The 6,537-nt window shown below is 34.9% G+C and overlaps 1 pseudogene; it reads left to right on the top strand.

Annotated features, from left to right (window-relative positions):
• Positions 1–5,397: 5,397 nt before the first annotated feature.
• Positions 5,398–6,162, top strand: LOC143536427 (ethylene-responsive transcription factor ERF061 pseudogene; annotated as a pseudogene).
• The last annotated feature ends 375 nt before the right edge of the window (positions 6,163–6,537 follow it).

The raw sequence follows: 6,537 nt of genomic DNA, 5'->3' as shown, positions 1-6,537 counted from the left end.
TTTGATTATTTTTAACAAAAAAATAAAAAAACAAAAAAGTGTAAAAGTGACTGGGCATCAAGTGGCGTATAATGCCCAGAGGTGAGGCATTATGACTGCACCCTCTTTTTGCAAAAAATCATAACTCTGATTGGACACCACATGACTCATAATGCCTAGGGGTGGGGCATTATGACTACACATAGTCTAAGCATTTCTGGTTAAAGTGGGCCCCAAAACGTTGTACTACGGATGGTCTTAAGCTATGTGTAGTGAAGGGGCCACAACATGGGACGTTTTGCGCCATGTGGGGCCCAATCAGCAAATGATAGGTTTTTGTTTTTAGGGTGTAATGGTCTTGTAGCCTCATACACACACACACAAAAGAATAATAATACACACACACACAACATATGCGACAAATACTTGTAGCCCACCCACAATTCGCCCCATTTGTAGCTTGGGGGTGGTTTTCACGCCCCATTTCTCCCATATTTCCCGTCCACTACACTTGGCCTTATTAAAAAACTAGTTGGGTGTCCGCGCGATGTTGCGGCGTCAGCAATTTACAACGCTCTACTCATTTATATTGATTTATCAATAATCTCGTGATATATTGTGTAGTACTTTTGTTAGTAACTAAGATAAAATGAATTTGCAGTTCAAAAATAAAAAATAATTACAATGACTTTAAAACTAAAAAAAACCTTAGAACTTCAATTTGGATATAATACAATTCGAGCTAGCTAAAGTGGATTTGATATGCTACCTTTTTAAAACATATTCAAGTGAGACACTTCACTCTTTTATATTATATGACTTAGTATAACCATTAACACTGCATGAATTGCACATTACGTTATGGCTACTTACTTCACCAATGTTGTCACACCCCGACCAAAGGCGGCGGAACATTCCGGGATGCGATGGATTGCCCATAAGCGCATGACACTATTTAAAGCGATAATATTTAACAAACTCATTTAAATTTCACAACATCGAAATGTCACATAACATACTTGTTCATAAGATAACATAACAAAATATAGCAAATAAATATTGTTCATTTTTACTAATATCCTAAAGGTCTTGATGACGTTTTCTCCAACTCTATAATCAACCTAAATGCAAACCTGTAACATTTAAATAAAGTTTATCAACACAAAGGTTGGTGAGCAATTCATAGTTTTGAGCACATATGTATATAATAAGAAAAAACCACAATCATGTATACGGAACAACAAATAAATAGCAATAATTTGGATAATATGAGGTCGCTAATAAGAATACATTAGCGGCACCGTCTATAAGAGAATACTAAATAGATTCGGATTTCATGAGGTCGTTAATAAGTATACATTAACGGCACCATGCTATAAGAGAATACCAGATAGTTCACGGATTTATGAAACAACCCTCCAAAAGCGATAAAACACATAAGCATATAAACATATAAGCATAGAACACCAAATCGAGCATTTATTTAAGTAAAGTATACAATAACGGTTGTGGTTTAAGATTCAAGTATAAATCATTTAATTTGAATAAGTATGAAATGTCACCCCCAAAACGAAAGGTGGAAAATGGGGGATGAAAATACTCACATTCAAGTATAACTTGGTCGGTAAAAGACGGGAAAACGGAAGGACGAGTCTAACGAGTAAAGCCTAAATAAAAGTAAAAGCCTTGAATTAGAAGGGTTGTTTAGGGAAAGCTTTAAAATAAAAGACACGAAATGTCAATAATTAAAGTTTAAGGTTTATAAAGTAACTATTTTAGAAATTATAAAAATAATCCTTTAAAATGTAAGTTTGCTCGAAACCGGGTTAAAGTATCTAACCTTAATATTTATTCAACCTATGTTAAGTAATATGGTGGGTAAGAATGCAAGAATACAAGTCCCTTTGGAATATAGATACTAAAACGGGTTTTTAACGAGTGTTCGGGTTGTTGGTTCGGGTCTTGATAATTGGTCAAACCCAAAGTCAACTTTCCAAAATATTAAATGTTATGAGATAACTCATAAAAATATATTAACACTTAACCAAGTATGTAGTTCTATTGTTTTAGAACTAAAAACGCACTTTTAGCGAGTGTTCGGTTTTGTCCATCCAAACTTGTTATAAGATTCAAGTTGGATTCAACATTCCAAGTATTTTAATAAAATATTTAAAATCAGTTTGTAAAGTATCTTTAAATAAATATACAAGTCTCGATAGCTAAACACACAATAAGTTCATAGATGGTTTTCACATGCCCAAATATCAAAGAACTTGTATAATAACTTATAAATGATGAAACTTAAGTTTTACAACCAAAAAGTTAACAATAAATTCTTTAAACGAAAGTTTGGTTTTCGGTTCGGATCTAGTTTCGGGTTAAGACCGAGGTTAGAATCTTCAAACTCATAACCATAGAACTTGTGTAAATGATTTTAGAAACTTAAATCCAACATAAAGCATGTTTAAACAATTATTTAACAAAACTAGTAAACAAAATTCGGTTTACGTTTTGGAGCTATTTACGATTAAAACAAGGCTAGACTCTTCAAACCCATAACCATGGAACTTTGATAAATAAGCAAGATAAGTAAAAGTTAGCATGGTTAGTAAGCAATGATAAAGTTAGATGGTTAGATGCGGAAAGTATATAACAAAGACCACGAAAGTCCTCCATGTAGCCTTACCTTACGAGGCCTGAAACTTAACCAACCGGGGCCGGATAAGTGACTACCAAAGGTAACAAGGGTTGTATTATTTATATGTTGTGCCTTATGATTCAAGTATTGAGTTAGACTAAGTTAAGCAAACAAAAATGAAAAACTTCAACAGTTTGACTTTGAAAGTCAAACCCGACATAAACATGAAAATAACCTTGTAGAGTCTTTGAATTTGAGTGAGGTAAAGAGTTATGAGCAGGGATTTGTTTTAGGGAGGGCCTTGTATTTATAGGAATAGCTAAATTTGGTTAAATAAGTGATTTAGAGGGTAAACTCGGATTTAATGGACCAAAGAACCAACAAGGAGACCAAGGAGACAATCTGGCCTGTAGCTCGTCACGCTACGCGACCATAGAGGCCTCCCCCATCGTGTGGCGCGGTGGAGTGGCTGTTGATATCATACAAATTTTCAAAAATGACAGTTTGGCCCCCGAAGTTCGTTTTAAGTGATTTTAACGCATTTTAAGGCCCGAAAAGGATGTTTTCAAGACCCCACAAGTGTAAAACAAATTGTAACATAAAATCCATCATTTTGATTATATCATAAGCTTCGGTTTACAAAACGGGTCGGTTTACATGACAAACAAATACAAAAACAATACAATCGAGACCCGAATTTGACGAATGTCACAAATGTTTCTGCTTTCCCTTGTGACCATTACATATGAGAATAAGATTTAACGTAAATTTATGTAACATGTGATTTTATAGTGGTCATACATTACGCTATGTCATTTTATAAAATTTTCATAATTTTGTTCGAAGTTAACACGTGAACTTATATGTGTTATTAGTTGTTATATGACTTTTACGTGTTAAGTTTTCAACATTGTTTTTAGATGTTTTTTTACTCATTTTGTCAACATAACTTCTCATTTTATGTTTGTTAAAGATCAGCATACAAAGTAAAACTTAATATAAGTGGCATGCTTTTATAACATCTTTTTAAGTAACCATAATAAAATGGCACGTTATATATTTTGAGCTCGATTTTCTTAATATCTCCAAGTTTGAGCTTATCTTTTTTATGTCTGAAAGTCAGTTAAGACTCGTCTCAGACAAACTTGAGCCATGTTCGAGTTTAGTCCAGTTCCTTAACAGAAGCTTAACATGTTTACAATAGTTACAAACTTATATAAGATTAATGCTAATATTTCTTGATATAATCTAATAAAAATAGGTTTCACTTGATATTAAAACATATTATAGGTTCAAGGGATATACGTAATTATGAAAAAAAAGATTTTATGTTAATAATTTTGATCATGCAATAATAAAGTTAATAATTTGTTTCAAACTTATGTTTAAACATATTATAATAATTGCATTAAATGTCATGTTAAAAATGAATGATAAACAAAACCAGTTCACATTTATTGTGCGGTTTATTTATTATAAGGCTATGCGTAGTGGAGGGGCTACAAATTGGGCGAATTGTGACACGTGGTGCCCTGTCAGCAAAGGGTAAGAATTTGTTTTTGGGGTGTAATGGTTTTGTAGGCCTTTATATATATATATATATATATCACTAACACAATATAATAATAATAATAAACAAAAGGAAGTGAGGCGATAACCCCCCCCCCCCCCACACACACACACACCCCCACCCCCACCCCCACAATTCGCCTAAGGGGCGGTGTTCGCGCCCCAAATCGCCCACTTGTCGCCTCTTTTCTCGCCCACTAGGGATAGTCTAAGGGTTAATGACATATAATTATTAAGTTAAGGCACTAAATTTTGTAATTTGAATTGTGGTATAACTGGAAGGACTGGTTTTGTAATTGTATATTTGAGGTATAGTAAATGGAGAACATGGGTTGTATGTGTAACATGTTAAAGGTTCATAATTACATCATTTACTTGTACATTAATGCTCTATTAACTTGTACATTATAGACTACACATAGGTGTTGAAATTTTTTTATATCAAAACGTTGACAAAAATAAGCGTGTCACAACGGTAAATTCGGTTTTTTATCCCTAAATATAATATATTAGAAGATATAGAAGACATAAAAATTATAAATAAATTTGTTAAATAAATGAGTAAAAATAAAGGAGTTTATATGTAACTATACTACAAAATCAATAACTATATTTGAATTAAATATGCAACTCCTCATTATGTATAGTATAGTATAGTATAGTAGAGAGATAAAATTGGAAGAATTCGCCTATAAATATCCCCCCTGGAACTCTGGAAGAACCAAACCAAACTAAATATAAAACATCATCATCATCATCATCGTACTCAGTATATCCCACCAATAGCAAAGCTATGGTAGGGTCTGAGGAGGGTAAGATGTAGACATCCTTACCTCTACCCCACGGGGATAGAGAGGCTGCTTCCGGTGAGACCCCCGGCTCGATAGTAGTTTTGCATCAAGCCTTGGACATATTACATAAGGCACATAGCACTCAATCATCGGGACGCCGGCTGATTGGTGCATGTACCCTTGTCTTTCGGCTATAAACGCCACCACATGATGCCTGATTAACCTTCCATCACTTTTAACGTTATTTTCACAAAATTAGTAAAATAACGTCAAAATTAGTGCAATTTTACTTTTGCCCACCCGAGGGTTCACACATATATACATTATATGCGCGCACCGCAAGCAGGGCACAAAACTAAATATAAAACATTAACTACATTATAAACCTCTGATTCTCATCATTCTCCAAACTCCACAATCATGCAACAAAAACAACCCAACAATCATTCATCTTATTATTCAATCACCGATTCAACCCGATCATCCTTATCAAACTTAATCTTATCAGCCACAAACAAAACCACCCTTGACTCAATCTTTAATCTCAACACGATACCATCAAGCTCTTCCGTTTACCTCAAACAGAGAGATTTGATAGTCAAAATCTCAACCAAGTTAAATAATAAGAAGTTATATAGAGGAGTGAGGCAGAGGCAATGGGGGAAATGGGTGGCCGAGATTCGGCTGCCACGGAACAGGATGAGAGTGTGGTTAGGGACGTATGAGTTGCCCGAGATGGCCGCGTACGCTTATGACGTAGCGGCGTGTAAGTTAAGAGGCGAATACGCACGTTTGAATTTTCCTGGTGTTGGGTTGATAGGAGAAGAGCGGAAGTTAAGTGCTCTGAAGGCTAATGTGGAGGACAAGATTAATATGATTTGTCAGAAGGTTAAGAGAGAGAAAGTTAAGAAGAGGTTAGAGAGAGAGAAAGTTAAGAAGAGGTTAGAGAGAGAGAAAGCTAATAAGGTGGTGGGACTGGGAGTTTCGACCGCGTTGTCGGGTGGTGGGGACATTGAGTCGTCGAGTGGGTCGGATGACGGGTTTTGTATAGGGGAGAATTATTCTTCGGGTTGTTGTATTTCGGGTGAGTTGACGGTGGCGGAGGAAGCGGAGATGACTGGGTGGTCATTGGAGGCCATGCCTTCTTATGATTTGGATTTAATATGGGAAGTGCTAGCGAATTAGGAGTGATTAATTAGGCCATCATACAATGTAGTAATATTCATACGCATCATAAAGTGTCTTTTCTTTTTTACTCAGATCGATGCTCCAAATCGTTTACTATTGCATATTTAGTTCCGAACTTTAAACAATGACATGGGTGGTTCAAAAAGTTTAATGTAGTGTATTCGGATACTACCTTACGTGGATGGCCATTAACATTTTTAGTTAACTTTTTAAAATGACCAAACTAACCTTTAGTTAAAATGACCAAACTAACTTTTCAAAATACGTCCTTTATGTTTGCATGGTTTTTCAATTGACGTCCTTTGGCAAACTTAATAACAAAAAACATCCTTTGTGTTCAAAAAACCTTGCAAGGTTCGTCCTTTTCACTAA

Source organism: Bidens hawaiensis, unplaced genomic scaffold (assembly GCF_021521415.1).
Source record: "Bidens hawaiensis isolate Kalapana, Puna unplaced genomic scaffold, B.hawaiensis_p1.1 tig00010808_1, whole genome shotgun sequence".
In the NCBI taxonomy this organism is placed as follows: Eukaryota; Viridiplantae; Streptophyta; class Magnoliopsida; order Asterales; family Asteraceae; genus Bidens; species Bidens hawaiensis.
The sequence above is the reverse complement of the archived record's forward strand: the minus strand, read 5'-3'. Positions and strand labels throughout refer to the sequence as shown.